Source organism: Macaca nemestrina, chromosome 3, assembly GCF_043159975.1.
Source record: "Macaca nemestrina isolate mMacNem1 chromosome 3, mMacNem.hap1, whole genome shotgun sequence".
Classification (NCBI taxonomy): Eukaryota; Metazoa; Chordata; class Mammalia; order Primates; family Cercopithecidae; genus Macaca; species Macaca nemestrina.
Genome location: NC_092127.1, coordinates 53,524,562 through 53,551,466, shown reverse-complemented (window position 1 = coordinate 53,551,466; position 26,905 = coordinate 53,524,562). Strand labels below are relative to the sequence as shown.

Sequence of the window (26,905 nt, the reverse complement as noted above, 5' to 3'; positions counted from 1 at the left end):
CAGCAAGGGAGGTGCGGCTGGTACGTGCTCCACAGAGCCAAATGGGACCCAGGAGCAGGCAGGAGCCCCCAACCCTCTCGGATGCAGTTTCAGCCCCCCAGGCCACGTCTGTAGACCTGTGCATCTCTGAACCATTGGGGGCCTGGGAAGGTCCCCCCTGCCCCCACAAGCTTGGAGGTGTCTACTCCCACTTCCTGACCTTTCCCTGGTTCCAGTGTGTGTTCCAATTTTGGAGCAAGGTTGAGGGCAAGCATGGGTACTGTCGCAGCCCAGCTTGGTGTGCACGTGCTCAGAGCAGCACTGACACGCCAGCCCCCTGCTGCCTCGACCCCGTCTGGACTCTGGGCATCAACAAGCACAGGAGGGAAGCAAATGGGATGCTGGGGGCAGCCCAGCACTGGCCTGAAGGTGCTCCTCAGCATAAACAGTCTAGGTGCCATAAACAGGAGGAGGACAGGCTTTGGGATGGAAAGTGGTGGATCTCCAGTGAAGCCCTTCTTTCAAGCTGGGAAAGTCCTGAGGCCTGGCACCCAGGCTGCCAGTCCCTCTGACCTGAGTGGGAACTTGGTGCTTTTTCCCAGCCTGCCCATAGCCACCCATGGACCAATCAGAACACACTTCCTCCCCTCTGAAGACCATAAAAACCCCCGAGTCTGCCAGACTCGAGGAGATGACAGGATGAAATGTTTGCAGAGAGGAGCTACCCACCCCAGGTTCTTCTCTCTGCTGAATGCTGAACACTTGTCAGGACACCCTGCTTGTGGAGAGGAGCTACTCAATATGGGTCTCCTCTGAGCTGTTCTGTCACTCAATAAAACTGCTCTTCACCTTGCTCACCATCCAATTGTCTGCATACCTCATTCTTCCTTGACACAGGACAAGAACTTGAGACCTGCTGAATGGTGGAGCTAAAAGAGTGATAGCACAGATGGGGCTGAAATATGCCCCTTGCTCGCCACATTGAAGGTGACAAGAAGGAGAGAAAAGAGGAGAAAAGAGCTGCAGCCCTTCAGGGATCCCAAACCTAGAAGCTCCCTGAGGTAGTACTGTAGTACTGTAGTACCCTCTTTTGGGCTCTGGTGTGTTTAAGTTTCTGGGCAAGCCCAAAACTAGAAGTTCCCCAAGCCAGGCTGTGACACCCTCTTTTGCGTTCCTGGTGTCTCCAAGTTTCCGGGCATCACCATGTTCTCCAGTACTGGCCGTGGAAGCTTCTTGTGGTATGCCTTGTCCAACCGCGGCCTCACAGGTAGCCAGCACCCATGCTGGCTGCCCACGACACCACAACCAGAGTGTCTGGCTGTGCACAGTGGCCAGATACCTTGCTTGCTTTTTCAAAAACCCCTTGCTGCTCTTCTCACCCATGGCAGGCATGAGATTCAGGCTGGTAGCATGTGCCAAATGTAGCCTGCCAGGCTGAGTGGACTCAATGAGCCCAAGGGCCCAAGTATAACTCAGGCAAAGGCACCACTGGCCACAGAGATTTCCAGTCAGAAAAGCATCATCCCAAGAATCCCAAGACAGAATGTTTCAAATAGTTAGCAACTGTCTGTTAAAAGTAAATGTCACAAGATACTTTATATGAAAAACAAATTAGCTACTGGAATGTTGGAAAGAATGGTAAGTTAATGGGATTTTTCCCACACAATACTGTATTTTCCTGAAATCTTAAATTTACCCTTACTACCCTTGGATCCCCAACTCATCAGTATCATTGCTGTAGTATATAAGGATCTCCTACATGTTGGTGATAAGAGAACACCACAAAGTTTCATGCAGTAAGTACTGCTCTTTTTTTTTTTTTTTTTTTTAAATGGCCAGTACACTAATCTTAGCATACCATGGCCTACTGAATTGCTTTCAAAACCCCGAAAATAATACCGGTTTAAATTTACTTTGAAAAACTCAACGATAATGATCAAGTAGTAAAATTAAGATTATATGTAATAACAAAGAAGCTAAAAATAAAATAACCTATCAAGAATTAGTTTCTATTAATTTTTGATAAACATATTTCTAAAATGTAATCATATTAATATTACTTAATGAATAACGAATGTTTTATTTATATATATTGTATATGTAATAGCTATTAGTTTTTTTTTTTTTTTAAATAATAGCTCCCGAAGATTCTATTCACAGAAAAGCAATTTTCTTTGTGGTCTCTATACCAAAAGAAACTTAACCATTTGATGAATGAATGGTATATTGAATTATTTTCCATAAGTGATGTAGAAAACAATTAATGATATGATTCTAAATATCTCACCTGGAATTATCTTGTAATAACTATGCATTGCATCTCAAGGAATTGAGAAATACATATTTTGTAAAATCATGCTTTAAAAATATGACATTAAAACAACACAAATTTGCTTTTCCATATAAACAATTTATACAGGAATAATTAAAAGAACTGGCAAATTTCTGGACCAAGCAAGGCTGTGCAAAAAAATTAGAAAAATCTGGGGTTCTTTTAAGCCAGATTAACATGAACATACTAATGACTGTGTCCTGATTTCTAGAGATGTTATTTTAATCTGAATCCTCAATTTGGATTCTCTTAAGCCAAGGGTGCTGAAATATTTTGTTTAATAGCACAAGCTCTCTAAGAAGACCTCCCAGGTTTATATTCCACATCTTTCACATATTAAGTGTGTGCTTATATACAAGTCACCTAGATTTTCTGTGCCTCATAAAATGGACCAATAAAGTAAGTCCTAATGCAATAATTTAAAATTCAGTCTGAAAACAAATCAACTACATTTATTTAAATGTTTTCTATCTAATATAAGTCAAAACAGTTTTTTGCTCAATGAAGAGGGTGATGCATCCTTGCCGATAAATTTAGCCAAATGAGACAACAGAAGGAAGGAGAACTAAACTTTTCTAGGAAAAATGAAACATACTTTAAATAATATATTTAATCTGCTCTTTCAAAATCTGTTAGATAATGGTAATTTTAATATTAAAATTGTGTATCTCAACTACTATGTACTGATTACTTACTGTGTTAGACTTCACTAAGTACTTTTGTATTATTATACAATATCCTTACAACAAACCAGTTAGATAATTTTTTTTTTTTTTTTTTTTTTTTTTTTTTTTTTTTTTTACATTTTAAGGGTAGAAAACATTGCTTCAAAGAGTTTTCATTCTTTTTGAGGCTAGTTCAATGGTAGGGCATGAATCAAAGATTCCAAACTCTTCATATTTGGATGCAAAGCACCCCACACTAAACACTGTGCTTTTGAAGAAAATCAGGTTAATTGTCTTTCTCAAGGCTGAACAGCTTGACAGTTACAGAGTTGGAGCTAATATACCTCAATCCACATATGGTGCTTAACCGTAGTTTCATAAAACCATAAAATCAATTGATTCTTTTATGTGACTACAAAATGAAATTAAGGAATAAAATATTAAAAGATAATATGTTAATATTATTTAAATATGAGAAAATATTTTTTGATTCATCACTTTCTATTTATATCTACAATTATTTTTACAAAATTAGCCATGTTCCAAGATATGCTTTTGAAATACAAATCCATGAACTATAAAGAATTTGTCATAAAATAATATATTTAAAACATCATTTTCCTTGTTTAAATAAAAACACTTAGTTGGTCTATAATTCCATCAGTCTTCATGTTCTGGTCCTGAGAAAGCAAGACAATTTATTGTTACAAAAGAGATCTGAAGATGGAAGAAAGACGGCAGCGAAGGGATATTATTTCATGCAGCACTTCTTTTATGAGAGAGAAAATACCTTTTCAATCAGCCTCTAGTCTTCCAGGATTGATAATAATGTATCCACCAGCTGTGATCTTTTCTCTGATGCTTTTCAATTCCCTCATTTTTTTAATAAGGCATCTGAACTGTTTTTGCTTTCTCCCTTACATACTATTCTTTTTTATTTAAAATGATTTTAAATTTTACATTTCAGTTATTTTTGATGTTGTTTTATATATGCTATGATGTATTTTTGATAATTTTAATCTATCATCTCTGATTTAGGATAGTGCAACAGACTGAATATCTGTGTTTCCCAAAATATTATGTGTTGAAACCTTAATTCCATGATATGTTGAGGTGGGGCTTTGGGGAGGAAATTAGGTCATGAGGGTAGAGCCCTCATAAATGGAATTAGTGAGTGCCCTTTGCTAAATCTTTGTGCTTAAAAGTGGGTAAAGTTCTTATTTTCTTCATGTGTAGGAGAAGCACTAGATTAAGAACAGCTGTCTGATCTATTGAGCTATTTCTCAATTCATTGTCAAGAATTCTCAACTTTGTGGGTGCTCAATGTTAGACATGTAAAGCTTTCCAAAGGGAAGGGGTAGTAAATCATTCAGCACTGTGATTCCAAGGCAGCCATTCACTCCAATGCTCCGACTCCAGTCTGTTAACCCTGAATCCACATTTTCAGACCAAGTAACCTGAATCTACATGTTCAGCACCAAGTAACTTGCAGAGTATTGTTTTAACTCATTGGTATTACCCTTGCAATAACTCTAATCACTAAAAATGTTTAACAAAATCTTCAATGAATGTATCCCAATATTAATATAAATGATTGGCTTTTCCCAGAAAAATGCAAAATCTTTTTGAAGCAAAACTTCTTTGGATTTGAGCAAGTCTAAAACCTGTTTGAAGGCTGTTCACCAGAAACATAGCCATAAATCAAGCAAATATGAAATTAACAGACATGAACTTGCTGGGGGAGAAAATCTGCAAAGGGCCTGCATGTCCCTGCACATCCTTGAGTGCTCCAGATTGCATGGCTTATATGTTTCCCTATATTGAGCAGTTTGTGTAGCTACACTGACAAATAAATAGGTCAAGGCAAATACAGTACATGACTGCCATGCTTACTTTATGAAGGTGGAAGTTGGTAAAAGTGACTGGGCTGGGTTGTTTGCTGTTTATGAGTGTGTTTCCTGCTTGCTCAAAAAGTCCTAGGCACTTAATCTTGAGTGCCAGGTAAGTAATGCACACCACAGCATTTGCAGGTGCATACTAATTTTAAGTTATGTCACCTGATCAGCTATAGAAATCTATTTATATGAAAGAGAACTGAGGTAGGCAGCCTCAACTAAGCTCTCAGACAATATGCAGATGCAGCCAACACTCTCTTGTTAGCCTGTGAATAAGCCACTTGGAGTGGCTTCTGCACAGTATTACTGATACCAGTTTGACTGTTCCAGCTAACAACACTTGGAGCATAGAAGAGCTGTCCCTTTTGAGCCCTACCAGCTTTCAAATTTCAAGCAAATAAATGATTTTTCTATTAAGACACTAAATATTGGAATTTCTTTTTGCTTTATTTAATTAAATTTTATATAGAGATAAGGACATATTCACATACAATTATAACAATACAGAGATCTCACGTATACTTAACTCAGTTTCCTCCCGTGGTAACAAACTGGTAAAACTGTAGCACTATTACAACCAGTATATCCACAATGATGCAGGCAAAATAGAGAACATTTCCATCATTACAAGAATCCTTTGTGTAGCCCTTTTAGAGCCACATACACCTCCCTCTTTTAACCTCGGTGCTGACTTTTAACAACCACCAACCTCTTCTCCATTTTTAAAATTTTGTCATTTCAAGAATGTTACATAATGAAATCATACAGAATCCAGTCTTTTATAATTGACTTTTTTCATGCAGCATAATTATACGAGCACTTAAACAAGTAGTTCTGTGTATAAATAGTTGGCACCATGTACTGCTGAGTAGTATTTCATGGTGTGGGTCTACCACAGTTTTGGAGGCTAGTCACATTATTTTCTATTTTAGTCTGTTATAAATAAAACTGCTATGAATATATCTGTATAGATTTTGTGGTAAATATAAATTTTCATTTCTCTGGCATGAAGATGCAGGAGTGCAATTCCTGGGTTATATGATAGTTGCATTTTAATTTTACAAGAAACTGGTAAAAAATTTTTAGTCACGTTACAGTCCTGTCACCAACATGAATAATCAGTTTCTCCATATCTTCATAAGATATAATTTGGTTATCATTAGTTATCATGGATAACCTCATTGGTTATCTGTGTTTTCTATTTTTAGGCTTTCTAATAGGTATGTTAAAAGGTGAAATCTCATTGTGTTTGTAATTTGTGTTTCTCTAATGTCTAATTACATTCAACATTTTTTCATGTGGTAAATTGCCATCTGTATGTACTCTTCAGCGAAATACCTTTTCATTTCATGTACTCATTATCTAATTACATGTTTGACTCTAAAGTTTGAGACTCCTTTATATATTCTAGATATAACTATGTATCAGATATGTGGTCTGAAAATATTTTCCATCACTCTGTAGGCTGTACTTCTTTCACCTTAACAGGGTTTTTATGAACCAAAATTATTTCAATGTTGATACATTGAAATGTATGGTTTTTTTCTTTTATAGGTTATGGTTTTGCTGTTAAGAACTTGTCAAATAGTCCTGTGTTCTGAGTATTTTTTTCCAATTCATTAATAAAGTTTGATATCTACGTTTTGTATTTTTTACAAATAATCCATTTTGAATTGGTTTTGTTATAGTTGATTTAAGTTGAGGGTTTTTCTGTTTATTTTTTTCTAGTTATTAGTTTTTCTTCTCTTTTTTTGGCGTTCTCTTGTCATTGTTATTTTGACTTAAGGATGTCCAATTTCTCTAACACCTTTTATTGGAAAGAATACCTTTCTTTCATTGAGTTGCGTTTGCAACTTTGTCAAAAATTTAGTTAAGCATATTCCTGTGCATCTACTTCTGGATTCTCCATTGTGTTACATTGATCTTTGTGTATATACCTCTGATAATACTACAGCATCTTGAGTAATGTAGATGTACTATGAATTTTAAAACTGGGTGAACTGATTTTTTCCACTTTTTTATTATTTTCCAAAATTGTTTTATGTGTTTTAGTTTCTTTGTATTTTTCATTTACACTGAAGAATAATCTTTGTATCTACAAAAAAATCTCGATGGGATTTTGATAGAAACTTTAGTAAAACCAAATTTCACAGTTTTTTTTTAAGTTTTCTTAATGTATGCGTTCTTAATAATCATATCTGTGACTCATTAGGCATATTCAACTGAACTACTTAAATTCTTCTCATCTGTTCTTTTTTCCAATTTTTGGAACACATAGGTCTCCTATCTTCCAAGTTTTATTTATTCCCAGCTATAATCTTGATTTTTTAAAGATATTGTACTATGATGTCTAACAAGTAATTCACATGTTTAGACAAAGTAACTTGAGATAGTGTACCGCGATTAACAAGTTACTTGAAGTATTGTACATAATAATACAATTGTACATCATAGTACAAATAATCAAAACAAAACCTGAAATAAATAAGAGAGTTTAGTGTATATTACACATGCTTTTCAGGTTTTGTATTTGATTATTTTTTCAGTTGAGATATGTAGGTGTTTTTCCTACAAAATTAGTTTTAGTTTTTAATTATAATACATCAAAGTACTTTCAATTAAATGTGCAAAGCTAACATATTAGAAAAGCGTGAAGAAGTTAAAAAAGTACAATTATGTGCTAAAATTTATTATTTCTCTTCAAATATTGGAGAGATCTTGAAGACAAAAGAAGAAAAAGATTTAGAGGTGGTAAATACTACATCCTAAAATTTATATATGCAAATGCATCTTTTTAAATGATCATGATATATAAACAAAATTTATTATATACTTAGAGTAAAAAAGAAACTTTAACACTACTTTTAAATAGAGATTTTTATATGGAAACTAATTTAGATTATTATTGTTTACAAATAAAATTACATAATTCTAAATTGACCCAAATTTTTAAACTCTTTCTAAAAGTAAGATATATTCCAAAACATATTCTGTATAGAAGTGAAAATTAAAAAGAAAATAATAAGCTTTCTAGAACCAATAATAAATAGAACAATACATACAAAAAACATGGTGTACAGAAAAATCCCATCATAAAAAATTTGTAACTTCATAAAATATGTATAATATTTTTATAACTTCTCTATTTAATAATAAATACATAAATAAAATAAATTAGTCCCAAAAAATTAAAAAAACCACAGGAAAATAACTGAATAATCTAGTAAGAGAGACAAATGTAACAGTAAGAGTAATAGAATATAAAATGAATAAAGTTAAAAATAACAAAAGGGTGCATAATAAAACAATAGCAGGAAAACAATTTAAATTTGTTTGCTCTTTGAAAATAATTTTTAAAAGATAAACTGTTCAAGCACTTACTTCAGATAAAGGAAACTGGAAGAGAAACCAAACATCTAAATTTTGTGAGAATAAAAGCTGTAAGAATTATTATTTAATACTTCTTTTCTTATTTTAATAAGAAACATTAAATATTATTTTTTATTTTAATAAGAAAATACAGAAACCTTCAAATCAGGAAGCCTAGCGAAGACTTCATTCTAAAAATTGACTCATACAGGAATAGTATGTTGAAAACACTAATTAGAAGAGAAGATATTGAATGGTGATGAAATATCTACTCTAAAAAATCAACTTGGATAAAATTAGTCAAGCTATTTTAAACCAGATTAATTAATAATTCGAATGTCACTTCACACCAAAGTAAGTGATGGAATTCTCACCAACATTTTATGGAGCTGAGATGAGTCTAAAACCTAACTCCAAGAAATAGTGCATGTAACATAATTAGTACAGACTAATCTCACTTAAGAACATACATGCAAAAAAAATTGTTAAATATATTAATGGCAAATTTTAGCTAAATCATATATATGTGTGTGTGTGTGTGTGTGTATGTATACACACACACCAAATGTGTTTACTATCAAATATCAAGAGGTAGAAATACTATCAATATAATATTTTATCTCAATAGATTCATAGACAGAATTCTTGATACCACCAATAGATAGATAGTAATGCATATTTTTATAAATATAGACTGTATTCTTACATAAACTCTAAGTAAAATGGAATAGATGGAACGTAATTGAATGATTCTGTACTAGTAAATAACTGCATGTAATATTCTGAATATTGAAACAATAAAACAATTTCCAGCAAATCAGAAACTAGGCAGGGCTGCCTACTACTACAATGTGTATTTGAAATTGTTTTGGAATTTCTAAAAACATAAATTGTTGCTTGGGGAAAACAGAAAAGCTATGCTGCAGATAGTATAATCGTATATTCAGGAAACCAAGAGGCTCAAATTAAAAAATATAACTTTTAGAACTAATAAGAAAATTGACTGTGTTTGATATGTAAAATTTAAATTTAAAAATAAATATTAATAGACGCTCTCAATTCTATCTGTAGGAACCTATAAAAGGAAGTGATATAAATTATTCTATTAATAACAGCAGCAGAAATATAATTATAATAACTTTAAGATGAAGTGAATTACTCCATACAAAGAAACTAATAAAATCTTCTTGAATCATGGGCAGAAATATCAGTCTCTATAACTAGAGGTACTGCAGATCATACATAAGAGAGAGGAGGAAGGGGAAAGTCATGAAGTCATGTAATTAAATGACTTAAGCAATTAAATTGCTCATATTTTATATACAAATCTTTAATCTGAAGGTTTAAGTGTGTTGGATGACTTGCTAAATTTCCTTATGGCCATTGCTGTTCACGCTTCTCCTAACAGCAATGAATAAAGATGACAATTTCTGTCACTTGAAGACTACCCACTATAGCTAATGTCATAAGTCAGACACACCACTAAGTTCAGGCACTACACCTCTATGAATCAGACTACTGATTTCATTTATTAATGCTTAATTCTTAGAGGTGATATTGACTGCAATATTAAATTTTGAAAGGATAGATTCAGATATCTCCCTGGACAAATAACAGGATGCTCACTGTTTGGGAGCAAGTTATCTACTACATGTCTTACAACCAAAGCTACGTGTCAATACCCATTCAACTTCTGATAAAGAAAAATCTCAAAGATCCTGGTCCAATGTTTTTCCTGTGTGGAGGTCCCTTCCTTGAGTATCTCCAGGAACATTTTTTTATCTTCAACTGTACATAAGACTTTTTGCAAACAGTAGTAACTATATCTCCAAATTTGTACAAGATATACTCTGTGCAGGCAAAAGCTAAGGCCAAGACTCTTTATGAGTATTAACTAAAAGGCATTCACAAAACCACTAATCCATCTATTCCCTAAAAGTAAGTCCTATATTAAGATGTATCTATTCCTATGGTTTTGTTCTCTAAGATGACACAATATTACTTGATTGATACATCTATGTTTAACATATTAAATACAACACAATAACAATTTTATGAGGATTATATTTTTACAGCAATTTCAGAAATACAGAAAAAATGTGCATATGGTACTATATTTCCATACGCATACTCTTCTACTCACACAGTTACCATTATTATTAACATTTTGTGTTAGTGTGATACATTAGTGTGATAATTTGTACCACTATTACTATATTAACATTAATTAAAGTCCATACCTTACATTAGGGTTTATTCTCTATGCTGTACAATTCTATGCGTTTTGACAAATGTATAACAACATGAAAAGACCATAACAGTATCATACTGACTAGTTTCACTGCCCTAAAAAAACCTGTGCTCCCCCTACATATTGCTCTCTCCTACCCCTTAAACCCTGGTAACCAGTGATATATATTGTACTTTCTCTATAGTGTTAGTTATCCTTTTTAAGGATGTCATATAGCTTTAATCATAGAGTATGGAGCCTTTTTATACTGGCTTCTTTCACTTAGCAACGTGTACTTAAGGTTCCTCCATTTCTTCTCATGGCCTGACAGTTTATTTCTGTTAAACTGTGAACAATACTCCATTTTGGAAATGTTTATCTACTCCCTATTGAAGAATATTTTGGTTACTTTCTGTTTTGGCAATTATGAATATGAACTGCTATAAACATTTACTTGCAGGTTTTTGTACAGATACTAATTTTCAACTTATTTCTGTAAATACCTAGAAATGTGAATGCTGTATTGAAAACTTGTGTTCAGCTTTGTAAGAAACTGTCGGCTGGGCGAGGTGGCTCATGCCTGTAATCCAGCACTTTGGGAGGCTGAGGCGGGCGGATCACGAGGTCAGGAGATCGAGACCATCCTAGCTAACACGGTGAAACCCCATCTCTACTAAAAGTATAAAAAAGTTAGCAGGGCATGGTGACAGGTGCCTGTAGTCTCGGCTACTCAGGAGGCTGAAACAGGAGAATGGCGTGAACCCAGGAGGGGGAGCTTGCAGTAAGCCGAGATCATGACATTCCATTCCAGCCTGGGCAGCAGTGCAAGACTCCGGGAAAAAAAAAAAAAGAAAAGAAAAAGAAAGAAAGAAAGGAGAGAGGGGGGGGGAGAGAGAGAGAGAGAGAGAGAGAGAGAGAGAGAGAGAGAGAGAGAAAGGAAACTGCCAGTCTTCCAAAGTTGTTCAACTTTGCATTCCCACTAACAATGAATGAAAGTCCACATTGCTTCTCACCCAGATTCAGAAAGAATCAACTTGGACAACCACAATAAATAGGAGAAATTCTAGAGCCAGGCCCATGTTTTAGGAAAAAATGAGGATGAAGGAAAGGATAAACAACAGGTACTTCATGATTAAGTCCTGAATTAGGGAAACATCTTTAATTAGACAGTAGAGCATTGCATTTTGGAAATATGATACCCGCTTTAGCAGTAATACTATGGACACAGACAAATAGAATAAAGTTTGCTACAGCAATGACCTGGCACAGAAATGTAAGATGATACTGTAATCATTCCTTGCAATTACTAAGAGTTAAGTATTTTGAGTTTAACAAATAATAATTCCTAGATTTCAGTTAACTTTTGCATTTGACTAGGAAGTTATTATCAATAGATTCAGTAAATAGCCTCTATGAATAGCCCCTGTGAATTATATTTCCCTGCATCATATTACAAGACCCAATAGCATATCTAGTAAAATTCATATACAATCTATTATATACTGCTAGAAATATTTTTAGTAAAATTGATCTTTGATGCCTATAATGAATATTATTAGTTACACAAAGAAAAGAGTATTGCTAAGGTGAGCAACTAATAGTTTATCATTAATCAATAACCTTGTGACTTGAAAAAATAGTTTACCTTCAAAAGAGTGTAAGTATAATCTTTGTTAATAAGAAAAATCAATTTTAAGAAAATATTCAAATTTGTTGCCTTTTTACTAGATTTTATCTACCTTGAATATCTTTTGAGCCAATGATCAATGATTTATTCTTGGATTTGTAATTTCAGTATAAAATCAAATAAACAAGTTTGTTTTATTTGTATTCATTAAGTCAATTTTAACACTATATCAATACTGCTGAATAGCAATTTAATACTACAAATAATAGACTACAATGTTGAAGTCACGGTAGAAAATTAAGGCAGAAGAGTTTAAATTCACAATTGAAAGGAAAATGAGCAAAAGTTTGCAAATCATTAAAGTTTTAATTTCCTTTTAAATTTATCTCAGCTTTAGTCTTATAGATTTCAGTGAGTTTCAATTTAATGTGGTATCTATTGAAGTAATGAGATTTATAGAAGAGCTGTATTATCATTTTTAATAGTTATACTGAAATTATATTCCCTTAAGTGACTGTACCTATCTAAGCATTTAAACGTGAACCAAATGAACTACTTGGTTCTCAGAAGAGATGACAGTTCATAGATCATTTATTACAATTTCAGAGTGGCAAACAGAAGTTAAAATACTTTCAAACCAAGCAATAAGTTGAAAGTCTTGGAAAAGGTTATTAGCTCTGTATATTGGAAAGAGAGCAGAAAAAGAAAGAATGGGGAATTTAACACCATTTTACAAGTAAAATTTTCATTAGTGAGTACAGTAAAGTTTTGTGAAAAAGAAGCATCCACTGATTTGTCTTTGTATTTTATTGAGTATAAATCATATTTAACACTACATCATGAATCTAAACTGAACTGACAAAAGTGTGAAAAATGCTACATTTTCTTAAATTTCAAAATGCATCTGTATTTCTCTGCTTGGTTTCGGACATGAAACTACTGATTTATATACTGGGCAGTACATTAATCATCTCATGGAAACCTCGCAAAATTTGGAGGTTTATTTTTACAATTTTATACATATATATATATATATATATATATATTTTTTTTTTTTTTTGTGATGGTGTCTCACTCTGTCACCCAGGCTAGAGTGCATTGGCGCAATCTCGGCTCACTGCAAGCTCCGCCTTGCAAGTTCATGCCATTCTCCTGCCTCAGCCTCCCAAATAGCTGGGACCACAGGCACCTGCCACCAAGCCCTGCTCATTTTTTTGTATTTTTAGTAGAGATGGTGTTTCCCTGTGTTAGCCAGGATGGTCTCGATCTCCTGACCTCATGATCTGCCCACCTCAGCCTCCCAAAGTGCTGGGATTATAAGCATGAGCCACCATGCCTGACCTTACAATTATATTTTTGGGAATATATTTCTTTTTTTTCTCATCCCCTGTACCTACCTTTCATAAGAGTCATTCTCTCATTTACATCCATCAGTTGTTGTCCAGAAATGCTACTTTTTAAAAAACAGTATTGAATAAATGAAGACAGAAATTTGTGTTGTAAGCTCTGCCTATCAATAGAGGATGATTAATGTGGAATAGAAAATATTAACTATAGAGCGTAAGTAAAGGGTTGTAGAAGTATGTAAGACTGATGATCTCTAACCATCCCTCTAACACCTCCCAGAGCCCCTTGGCCCCTAGCAAAACTTCCTTGTTGAGAAGCTACAACCCTAGTCAAAACCCTCATCACTTCAATGACTTGGACTATTCCTGCAGCATTCAGACTAAACTATTAGCAATATTTTCTTTTTAGTGGTTTTACAGACTGTAATATATGTTTTTAAAGCTGAATATTTTAAGTAATAAATATTCAGATTATCTGATAAAAATGAGATAGAGAGCAACACAATAATAGTGAGAGAGGGGGTTTCACACCAAGGATGCAGGGATGTTTTAATATACACAAGACAATAAATGTGATACATCACATAAACAGAATTAAAAACAAAAATCACATGATCATCTCAAATGATGCAAAAAAAAAAAAGCATTTGACAAAATCCAGCATCTCTTTGTAATAAAACCCTCAGCAAAACTGGCACAGAAGAGACATACCTCAAGGTATCTCTGACAAAACCACAGCCAAAATTATACTGGATGGGAAAAAGTTGAAAGCATTCCCCTGGAGAACTGAGACAAGACAAGGATTCCCGCTTTCACCACTCTATTCAACATAGTACTGGAAGTCTTATCCAGAGAAATCAGACAAGAGAAAAAAAAAAGGCATCCGAATTGATAAAGTGGAGGTCAACCTGTCACTGTTCACCAATGATTGTATATCGAGAAAACCCTAAAGACTCATCCAAAAAGCTTCTAGATCTAACAAATGAATTCATTAAAATCTTGGTACACAAAATTAATGTACACAAATCAGAAGCACTGATATAGTCCAATAACGAAAAAGCTGAGAATAAATTCAGAATTCAATCACTTTTACTACAGCTGCCAAAAATAAAATACTTAGGAATATACCCAACCAAGGAAGTGTGAGATCTCTACAAAGAAAACTACAAAACACTGATGAATTAAATCATAGGTAACACACACAAATGGAAACACATTCTAAGCTTATGGAGGGATAGAATCAATATTGTGAAAATGACCATACTGTCAAAAGCAATCTACAGATTCAATGTAATTTTCATCAAAATACCAACATCATTCTTCACAGAACTAGAAAAATAATCCCAAAATTCTTATGGAACCAAAAATGATCCCACATTGCCAAAGTACAAATAAGTAAAAATAATAAATCTGGAGGCATCTCATTTCCTGAAATACTTTGACTCTGTCCCCACCTAAATCCCATGTCAAATTTTACTTCCCAGTGTTGGAGGTGGGGCCTAGTGGGAAGTCATTGAATCATGGGGACAAACTTCCTCCTTGGTGTTCTTGTAATATAGTTCTTATGAGATCTGGTTCTTTGAAAGTGCGCAAACCTCCTGCTTCACTCTCTCTTCTGCTTCACCACGTTTCAATGGTGCTTTCTTCCCCTACAACTTTGGCTACAATTGCAAGTTTCATAACGCCTCCACAGCCATGCTTCCTGTATCACTTTCCGAACCATGAGACAATTAAACCTCTTTTCTTCATAAATTACTCAGTTTCATGTATGTCTTTATAGCAGTGTGAGAACAATCTAATACAGAAAATTGGTACCAGGAAGAGGGGCATTGATATAAAGACACCTGAAAATGTGGAAATTAATTTGGAACTGGGTAACACACAGAGGTTGGAACAGTTCTACCAGGGCTAAAAAGAAAAGAGAAAGATGAGAAAAAGTTTGGAATTTCCTAGAGACTTGTTGAATGGTTGTGACCAAAATGCTAATAGTGATATGGACACTGAATTCTAGGCTGAGGTAGTCTCAGATGAAGATGAAGAACTTATTAGAAGCTGGAGCAAAGGTCAGACTTGCTATGCTTTAGCAAAGAGACAGCGGCATGGTGCCCCTGCTCTAGAGATCTGTAACTTTGAACTTGAGGGAGATGATTTATGATATATAGCAAAAAAAAAAAAAAAAAAAAAAAAAAAAAAATCTAAGCAGCAAAGCATTCAAGAAGTAGCCTGTCTGCTTCTAAATAACCTATGCTCATTTTCATAAACAAAGACATGACCTGAAACTAGAACTTATATTTTAAAGGGAGGTAGAACATAACAGTTTGGAAAATTTGCAGCTTGACCATACGGAAGAGAAGAAAATCCCATTCTCTGAGAGGAATTCAAGGCTGTAGAAATTTGCATAAGTAAAGAAGAATGGAATGTTAATAGACAAGACAATGAGGAAAATGTCTCCTGATCATTAAAGAGACCTTTGCAGCAGCCCCTTCCATCACAGGCCTTGAGGTCTAGGAGGGAAAACTAGTCTGGGGGGTCAGGCCCAGGGCTTCGCTGCTCTGTGCAGCCTTGGGACATGGCATCCTGCATCTCAGGTACTCAAGCTCCAACTATGGCTTAAAGAGGCCAGGATATATCTTAGGCCACTGTTCCAGAGGGTGTAAGCCATCAGAAGCCTTAGTAGCTTCCACATGGCTTTGAGCCTGCAGGTGCACAGAATGTAAGAGTTGAGGTTTAGGAGAATCTGTCTAGATTTCAGAAGACGTATGTAAATGCTTGGTGGTCCAGACAGAAGTCTGCTACAGTTGTCCCTCCTGGACCATTCCTACTAGGTCAGTGGAGATGGGAAATGTGGAGTTGGAGCCCACACACAGAGTCCCTGTTGGGGTCCTGTCTAGTGAAGCTGTGGGAAGAGGGCCAACATCCTTCAGACCCAAGGATGGTAGATCCACAGACAGCTTTCACCATGTCCCAGGAAAAGCTGCAGGCACTCAATACCAGGCCATGTAGGTAGCTGTGGGGGCTGTACCCTGCAGAGCCACAGGGGTAGAGCAGCCCAAGGACTTGGGAGCTCATCCCTTACATCAGTGTGTCTTGGATGTGAGACATGTAGTCCAAGGTTTTTATTTTGGAGCTTTAAGATTTAATGGCTGCTCTGCTGGGTTTTGGACTTGCATGAGGCCTGTTGCTCCTTTGTTTTGGCTGGTTTCTCTCTTTTGGAATGGGTCTATTTACCCAATAGGGCCTCTACTCTCATTGTATCTAAGAAGTAACTAACTTGTTTTTGATTTTACAGGTTCATAGACAGTGGGTTTTACTTTTTCTCAGATGAGACTTTGGGCTTGGATTTTTGAATTAATGCTTGAATGAGTTAACACTTTGGGGGACTATTGGTAAGGCATGATTGTGCTTTGAAATGTGAGAAGATAGGAGATTCTGGAGAGTCCAGGTACAAAATAATATGGTTTGGTTCTGTGTTCCCACCCAAATCTCATGTTGAATTGTAATTCCCAGTGTTGGAGGAGGGATGTGGTGGGAGGTGATTGAATCACGTGAGCAGACTCTACTTGTTAGTGTTCTCATGAGATTTGGTTGTCTGAAAGTGTGTTGTTTGAAAGCACTTCTCCCTTAACTCTCTCTCTTCCCCTCCTCTGTCAGCTGATCATAGGGAACGCCACATAAATTAAACCTCTCTTCTTTATAAATTACCCAGGCTCAGATATGTCTTTATGGGAGTGTGAGAATGATCTAATACTTTTCTCGACTTCAAACTATACTACCAGGTTGTGTTTACCAAAACTGCATGGTACTATTATAAAAATAGGCATATAGACCAATGGAACAGAATAGAGAACTCAGACATAAAGCCAAATAATTACCACTAACTGATTTTTGACAAAACAAACAAAAGCATAAAATGGAGAAAGGCACAAACCACCATGCCCAGCTAATTTCTGTATTTTTAGTAGAAAAGGGGTTTCTCAGTGTTGGCCAGGCTGCTCTCAAACTCCTGGACTCAAGTGATCCGCCCACCTTGGCCCCCCAAAGTGCTGAAATTACAAGCATGAGCCACTGCGCCTATCCTAAATTTAATTTTGATTGAAATGAGGAGTTCTTCTGCTTTTGTATAGCAAATACTATAATTTCTCAAGCTTATTTTTTCTAATATCTGAAGAACCTGATTTATGAATATTTAGTCATCTTCTACTTTAGAACCAAATTACTATGGGAAATGTCTTTTGGTAGTTAGTTTCTATAGAACTCCAAAACCACTTTCACACTAATGCATATATGTATATTTAAATTTGATTTAATCTTTATACAAGATTTCAAAAATTTAATGTGTGGGATCTAATCATTGTATAAATTGTTTCACATAAATTGTCAACAATTATACAAAGAGAAGTTATAACCTTAATTTATTTGAAAGAAGATGATTTCCATATTTCTATTCCTATCAGCTGATTAACTCTGGAAGTTAACATCGACTATTCTCTCCACATTTCCAAGTCAGCTGCTATAGTTCTCAGTATTTATTTATGTGTGAATTGAAGACTCTGCACTGAATAACATTTGTTTGTCTCAACCTTACTTGTTTTCAAGTCCAATTAACTAATAATTTTTGCAGTATCATTAACTAATTTATTTCACCAAAACTATTTAGTACAATGTAAGTGTAAATAATATTTCTAATGCATTTCTTTCATTAAATCATTTTGAAGCAATTCAACTCATCCATGTTGACTTTTGTCAAAACTTTTCTACATAGGCTTTCTGTATGCTCTCTATAAGCACATCCCTCTATACCTGCTCATCCTTTTAAGTAAACTCATCTTAAACGTCAAGGTTCAAGTTAACATTCATGCTTTCCATTAATCAGGTCTTTTATGAGCATGACAGTCATTTGTTTCTATTAGAAGAACATATAATCATATTTGCATAGTGGTATTCTGTTCTTTCTTTAATTATATGCATTTTTATTTTGCCCTTCTGCATTTTTCCTGGTATAATTTTTGTCCACAAGTCCAGATCTTGCTAATCTTTCAAGGCATAGATTACATACTGCCTTTAATTTCTCACAAGGTAAGGTTAAGTTAGGTGACTTCTCCTTGTAATTGCAAATCATTCTCTGGATATTTCTCTTGTTGCTTTTATAATGTTTTATAATAGTACTATTTTTTGTTGTTTTTGTTGTGTTGAGCCTGCTAATCCATATGCATTAAACAAATGTGTGCCAAATATAGTAATCCGTGAAAATTTCTTGTGTCTCCATAGCAAAGTAAAAACAATATATTCTTGATGAACTAAGATAATATAAAGATACGAGCTCTGGAGTAAGTTAGCTTGTGGCAGAAGTCTGGCTCTGCTACTTACAAAGTGTGTTCACTTGGCAAAATATATAAAACTTTGTTATCTTTATTATCATCTTCAATATGAAAGTTATTATGTTTACCCCAGTTTTGATAAGACTAAGGAATAGTACAAGTAAAATGGCTATCCAGTGTAACAAACTTATAATAACTACAACCTGGGAGAAAATTCGAAATATTTACATCCAATCCAAACTGAATTAATACAGATAAGATAGGAATCTATATGGGAATTATGCAGTATTTTTCAATACAGGGGTGGGAAAAACATAAGAATTTTACAACATGTAACCCCTGAGTATAAAATAAAAGTTGAAATTAATAAATAAAATAAAATGATTTCAAAAATAGTTGTACTTATTCATCAATATGCATCAAATATGGATCATGTTAACAAGATCTGTGTTATATAATAGAAAATGGGGTGGGGGTAGGGGTGGGAAAGAATCATTGAACTCATTAAGGTAACAGTCTTTCCAAGATAGCCATTAAATAATTGTCCAGATTGTTATTTAAATATAGCTATGTTTAATGATACGATGAGAAGGGTACGACTTTAAAATAGATAAAAAATAGATGGTTGGGTCTAGTCAGAGGAGGCCTGGAAATCTTTCCTAGTGCAGCTTAACTTGAGATTTTAAGGCTGATGAGCACTGGCTAGGTGAAAGGAGAGAATGGCCTATGGGTAGTGAAAACAACACAAGGAGACAACACTAACATTTAGATTGCAATTCCACAAGCTTTAGGGGTCCTTTCTGAAAGTTATCTGAATTCTTAGGGATACCTGGGGAACTACAGGGTCTCTCCAGTGGTGGTAGATATGAGCCCCTCTGTGAACCTCTTTTCTTGGAATTCTCACTGACCACCTTGGCCGTGGGTCAACTAGATGTCATAAGGAGCTCTGTATCTTTCTCCTATGGGAGACTCAGTGGTATGTGGCTTCTCTAGGTTCCAGGATGACAGCAACCTTGTGAAGAAGTTATTCCTGTTGGCCTGTACAGAATTTCTTTCACAGGATGTGTGCCAATAAGCAAGAGAATGATGTTGATCAGCTGACATGAGGTACCTCAAATAATGTATATAGACAAAAGTATCATAAAAAAATATTTCTGGCTGGGAACGGTGGCTCACGCCTGTAATCCCTGCACTTTCAGAGGCCAGGGTGGGTGGATCACTTGAGGTCAGGAGTTCGAGACCAGCCTGGCCAACATGATAAAACCCTGTCTCTACTAAAAATACAAAAAATTAGCTGGGTGTGGTGGTGTGTGCCTGTAATCTCAGTTTTTCAGGAGGCTGAGGCAGGAGAATCACTTGAACCTAGGAAGTTGCAGTGAGTTGATATCACACCACTGAACTCCAGCCTGGGCAACAAGAGCAAAATTCTGTCTCACAAAAAAAGAAAAAAAAAAAGAAAGAAAAAAATTTCCCTGGCTTAGCATATCCTAGGGACAGCCCTATGTTTAGGAGGTAGGTAGCTGAACGAATTGGAGGAAGAAAAAACAAGTGGTGCTGTAACAGCAAATTAAAATGATTAATACTATATAAACATATTAGGTGTTGAAAAATATTTACATTCATTTGTCATTTTATTTTTTTCTGGTGGACTAAAGTAACCTTAAATTGATTCAAAGCTTACATTATTCTCACAATAAGTTAAATATAAAATTTTACATAACACTGTAAAAAAAATCTTTATAAGCTTGTAAATCTTTTTAAAAAATATACTGAGATAAGTTTAATTAAACAAAAAGATGTTGTAAAATAAACACTGAAGCTTATTTAAAATGACCAAGAAGGCCTTACTCCTATCCCCTCGGTGTGCGCAAACTTCAGACAAGTTTCTTCACACTAGGTGCCTGACCACCCTTTTCTTAGGGGATTTACTTTAGAAATCTTGTCATTGTAAATTCTTTCTGTCTTTCAGAAATATAAATATCCCAGCTTTTTGCCAGTTTCACAATCTAGGAATGTACTTTTCAAGGACACTTTGAACTTTAAACAACAAAAATAATAGAGCCTCTATCTCAGTTTCTGTAGGAGGGTAGAGGCCTAATATCAGTAGGCACCTGGATTCAAGCTGGAAAACTACCTCCTGTCATGCAGATAATGAGAAAGTTTACTTTTGTATTGGGTAAAGCCAATAAGCAAACAGAGATGGCCAATGATCTCCCTTTCACAGCAGCCTTTAAAATCTCTACTGCCTTTTGTTGATTCAGAGTTGAGTTCAGACTCACTTCTAGTCTCTTTTTTTTGTTGCAATAGCCTTAAGTAAAGTTTCCCTTGCCTATTTAACATTATTCAGTGCAATATTTGCTTTGAAAGAAAGATGGTATTTTTTGAACATTTTTTCAAGTGTTCAATATTGAAAGACCAACGGCAATTTCAATCACCAATGAATATGTGATCACATTTCATTCAGTTAATTTGGCATTTGCCTAGGAAATTTTCTTTTTTAATTTTGAATATTAGTTCAAATTTCAAAGAATTAACATAGTTTATTACTTGTTTATCCTGTTTTCTTATCTGTTTTCCAAAGAAGAGATAGATAAATGCATCCATAAATACACTGATAAACAGATAAGCAATCAATGCACTCTGCTGTTTGTATGAATGTCCATTGTCAGTGTCTGGGGAATAGTGTCTTTTATGGTATACAGTTTAAAATGGTATTTTCCAGAAGTACAAAAGGTGTTGATAATAAATACAAGGCCCCTACTGTCTTTTATTTTTACTTTTTGGTAGCATTTTCCTTTTCCAAAAACATTACCCCTTTATGAATTCATGGTATGTTATTTACTGCTTCTAATTTTACATTTTTTACAGACATTGTTGTGAGTTGAACATGAATATATTTGGAAATAATGTGTGAACACCAGTTGTCAGTTATAAGTTGACCTCAATTTAAGAGGCATATTATTTTTAACTTTAAAATTTCCATGGTGCGATGCTATTTTTAAAGCTTGGGACACTGAGCATTTTTGTGTTTTGATAGCATGTGGCTTAAGATATGAGGGTTTTGTGTTGTTTCCCCTGATTTTTCAGGTTTTTAACTCTTATAATCAAGCATAGAATGTTAATATCAAACAACCTATCCTTACCTCTTTTTTCTTATTCCATAAAATTATATGTCTTTTCTTCACTCCTATCTCCATTCTTCTGAACCTGGATTTCCAAGAAAAAAGGGGAAACTTTGGAGGATTTTTGGGTAGACAAATATTAAAGTTAGTTTCCTAACATACAGACAATTTTATTTGCACATTAAGTAGGATATAACAAGTAGTGGGACTATAATTACATGTTGAATCTCCCGAAGGCATTTATTTTTGTATTTTAAAACTAATTTCTCAAATAGTGGCTATTACAAACATAATTTGGCCAACATAAATTATTTTCACAGAAAGTAATTATTGGCAAATTTTTAAAATTTAAAGATTATATGAAGTATAATTTTTCAACAAAGATTAAAAAGATGAAATATATGTTATGTTTAATTGGGTATTTATTTTTTCTTTTGAAATATTAAAATTAATATAAAACATTAACATTTCTCTATTATCGAGTGTTGAGTTATATTTGCATACCATAAACTATTAGAACAATCTTTATATGCTCATGTGTACGCTGCCAGAGATTATGCCACTTTAGCCGGGAATTGACTGCTGGAGTTAGCTGTTCTCAAGACTTTAAAGATAAATTTATCCAAAGAACTCTGTTGCACATTTCTAAGAGAGCAGTAGAAAGCATTTCATTTGGCTCTAGAGTAAATGCTGTTGTCCAGAACAAAAGGAACACCAGATTACTGCAATGTCTGCTTTCAGGTAATAGAATCTCAACTGATTCTTCAGTGTCAACTGCTATTATTTTATGCCAGATTGCTCAAATTGCCATACCCCTGGCTTTTTCTTTTCATTTTAGACCCAGTTCCAACCTAAGGAGCCAAAGCGTAGGCAAATCAGTGTGAATAATCACTTTCAAAAGTAAAGGAAAACAATTAATACTTTTTAAATTTATTAAATGTGGAAACATAGGGAACTGCCTTAAAAACATAAAAATGTTGATTACTTGGCATGTTAAATAAGCTACATTTCTCAACCTAGGATCCGATCATACTTCATTCAACCTTTGAATGTGTTTTCATTTTAACTATAATTTTATGAACTAGTTTTCATCTTTGAAAAAAATTGACATACTTTCTTGATTATCTGTTTTTAATTTGATAACATATAAATTATTATATGAAAAATTACAGATACAGTCTATTCACGTTAGCATTAAATTGAAGGTGCCATTAATGGTACTAATCATGTAACATCATCAGTGGGAAGGGAAGACAATCAACCTTGTTGTTAAAATCTTCAATCTCAGAATTGTAAGAGATATAAGAGACATCTGAATGGAAAACTTGATAACTAGAGGAAGTTAGCAGTTTTGGTGGAAGTAACATTTTTTTTAAATGCCCAAGTTAAAATTTATTTTGATTTAGAACCAGATTAGAAATCTGATGTATGGAAGGTACTTTTACTTTTGTTAAACAATAGTCATGCATTTTTTTGAAAGGATGAAACATTAAAAGATCCCAGATAAAATATTTAGATGATATATAACTTTTGTTCTGACCTTCTGGAAGACCAACATATTTTCACCTACTCCATGATCTCACATATTCAGAATTAACTGCACAGTATTTTAGTTTTCTCTATATTTGTGATGCAAATTTTGTTGAAATTTCTAAAATTAAAGATTTATACATATTTTCAAGTCTAAAAAATGAGACAGACACATTTAAAAGAGAAAGTCACGTTTTCCATTATGTTAAGCATAACCCTTGCATTAACTGTATACATTTTTAGATAATCAGAGCTACACATATACATAAATCCAAGCAGGAAGATGAAACTTCACTGTTGGTAATCATTATAATGTCCTCTGTATAATTTTATAAAAGTTATATGAGCACTAATGCTGCATATGTTTTCCTTAATCAGCTCTCAACTAATGATCATATTTTCAGGCACTACATTTGGTATTACATGACATTCAATCTGAAAACATAGGCAAACACATAATAGCTTATTGGTATTATTTTATATGGAAAAGTAATATCATTTTTTCCATGTTTTACTGCCACCCTCATATTGTTTGGCTGTGTCCCCACCCAAATCTCATCTTGAATTATAACTCCCATAATTCCCATGTGTCATGGGAGGAAACTGGTGAGGAGTAATTGAATCATGGGGGCACGTTGTTCCTGTGCTGTGCTTGTGATAGGAAATAAGTCTCATGAGATCTGAGAGTTTTATAAAGTGGAGTTCCCCTACACAAGCTCTGTTGACTGCCACCATGCAAAATGTGCCTTTGCTTCTTGTTTCTCTTCCACCATGATTGTGAGGCCTCCTCAGTTATGCTGAACTGTGGGTCCATTAAACCTCTTTCCTTTATAAATTACCCAGTCTCAGGTATGTCTTTATTAGCAGTATGAGAATAGACTAAAACACACCCTATATATAAACTGAAATGCAATTAGAGGACCATGGCAAGTAGTCTTGAGTTTTATCTTATTGAAACATAAAAGGATACAATTCAATTGTTTGACATTCTTTAGTGCCAAATTTTTCTTTTCAGGTATGTAAAGAGAATTAAATATAACTAATATTCTTTGAAATTCCAGTTACTTTAAATAAAAATTAGCATTTATAATCTTTTATCAATTACTTTCAAAATTTCAATATTTGAGAGAAAATCTTGGTTTTCTTTGTTTTAAATGGTAACATTTTATCTGTGCTTGTAATAAAACCTTAAAATAAAAGTATGTAATATTCCAAATAATTTTAATTAAAAACAGTTACCTATGATATATTATTTTATTTTTGTCATATCTTTTGCTTTTTTAAGTAGAGATAGAACAGAATATTACTGTTTGACTTGACTCTGTATTTTGAAGCCATGTGAATCTACATGAGATTATCGAGCTCCATGACATCAGACATAGATTAGAAAGCAAAATCATTTTACTAATTGAATAAGACAGGTGAAGAAACCTATGAAATGTGGTATAATTAATGTGATCTTGTTTGTATTTCTCAAAAACATTAGAATTTGCTCTCAACAGCTTTCACATATTAGCCATGCATATTTTTACACACAGGTTAAAATTTTGATATTTAAAGACATTTAATGAAAGTGTATTAACAACCAGCCATGTCATGATACCTTAGAATATGAGTTGGTTTCTACCTCATCTTTTTTCATATATATTATATATAATACACACACACACACACACATACAGGTTAACATTTTGATATGTCAAAGGCATTTAAATGACAGTGTATTAATGACCAGCAATGTCTTGATTCCTTAGAATATGAGTTGCTTTCTACCTCATCTTTTTCCATGGTAACTAAGCTATTTTTTCCGAGTAATGCTAGTATATTATGGCTATAAACAATGTGACTTTAGGATTGGGAAGGAGATCTGAGGCCACCCTCAGTCAACCACATCCACTCTGTGTCCTGGAACACGACTCAGCTTGCCTCCTCAAGATCTCTTTGATTATTCAATACCCTGAAATGCCTTCCTCACTTATCGGAACTTTTGTAAATCCTTTCCTGATCTTCTTAAACAAATAACAAAGCCAATATATTTATTCTTTCTGAATTCTTAGAGCAGATGTTAACAATTACACATATTTGGAATTTATTTACAACTAGCAGTAATTGTGTGCACATATATTATTATATAACCTCAGCTGAAATGTAAAGTCCTAAGGATGAGAAGCATGGCTTCTATTTCAACACCTATGGAGTTATCCACTACTACGAATTATATAGTATTATCACAAGAAAAAGGCTGTCTGCCTGGCGCAGTGACTCACGCCTGTAATGCCAGCACTTTGGGAGGCCAAGGTAGGTGGATCACGAAGTCAGGAGATCAAGACCGTCCTGGCTAACGCAGTGAAACCCCGTCTCTACTAAAAATACAGAAAATTAGCAGGGCGCCTGTAGTCCCAGCTACTCCAGAGGCTGAGGCAGGACAATGGCTTGAACTCGGGAGGCAGAGCTTGCAGTGGGCGGAGATTGCCCTACTGCACTCCTGCCTGGGCAACAGAGGGAGACTCCGCCTCAAAAAAAAAAAAAAAAAAAAAAAAAAAGTTGTCAATCATTCAGTCTAAAATTTCATTTTGCAAATAATGAAATTAAGAACATAGCTATTAAGTGACTGACTCAAGACACATCACTAATGCAAAAATAATGAGCATTAGCATTATAACCAGAAATCTGGCTCTCACTACAGTGTTTTTTTAAGTGCAAACCGCTGATTGATAGTTTAATAGATATTATAGAATAAACCATTGGCTTGAATTAATTCAGAAGATCTCCTTATCTAATTTTTTGTTATATAATGTGAATATTTCTCAAGGAGGTTGTTCTCTTTAAATTTGGTTTCTATTTTTTCTATTTTATTTAAATTTCTCACTATATATATTTGCATTTAGACAGTTTTGGAACTTGCAGAGCCAAACTTAATAATACTATTTAGTAATATTCACTTTTACTAATTTTTAGAATTTTAGAATTCCCTTGCCTTTCTGAGAATATAAACTTATTCAAGTATATTATTCTCTTACTTTTCTCTTCTTATTTTTCATTTTAATTATTTTTTCTATAATAAAACTATTTTGATTTATGGAGTCAAATTAATGCATGTTTTCCAAATATTAAAATAATTTTTGTAATCATTGGCTCAGTATCTAGTTATTGGATGATTAACCACTTTCTCCCCTATTTTAAATGCTCTTAATTTTTTTTCAATAAATGAATATGCTTTTGATTTTCAGAGTTATTGTATTCTGTTCCAGTGACCTTTACACCTAATATATTTCTACAATTAAAATTGAAAAATAAGGATAACTTACATTTTACTATAAGTTTCAAATTGCACTGTACTAGCATTATGGTCACATATTTGAGTTTAAGAGATTCACAAATTTTATAAATAAGTTGTGATAAATCAGGAAATGTTGTGAAAATTCTCCAATATACAGCTTCTTTAATCTTTCCAAGTAGAAGGGTAGCTACAGAATTTAGAAATTCAACCTT

The 26,905-nt window shown here is 34.1% G+C and overlaps 1 long non-coding RNA gene across 1 annotated transcript in view; it reads right to left on the bottom strand.

Annotated features, from left to right (window-relative positions):
- Positions 1–3,597: 3,597 nt before the first annotated feature.
- Positions 3,598–26,905, bottom strand: part of LOC139362167 (uncharacterized) — a 100,041-nt gene continuing 76,733 nt past the window's right edge. Inside the window, exons 2-3 of the long non-coding RNA XR_011620523.1 lie at positions 21,905–21,968; positions 3,598–3,656 (exon numbers count right to left, since the gene is read on the bottom strand). This is a non-coding gene — a long non-coding RNA (uncharacterized lncRNA). The remainder of the gene's footprint in view (positions 3,657–21,904; positions 21,969–26,905) is intronic.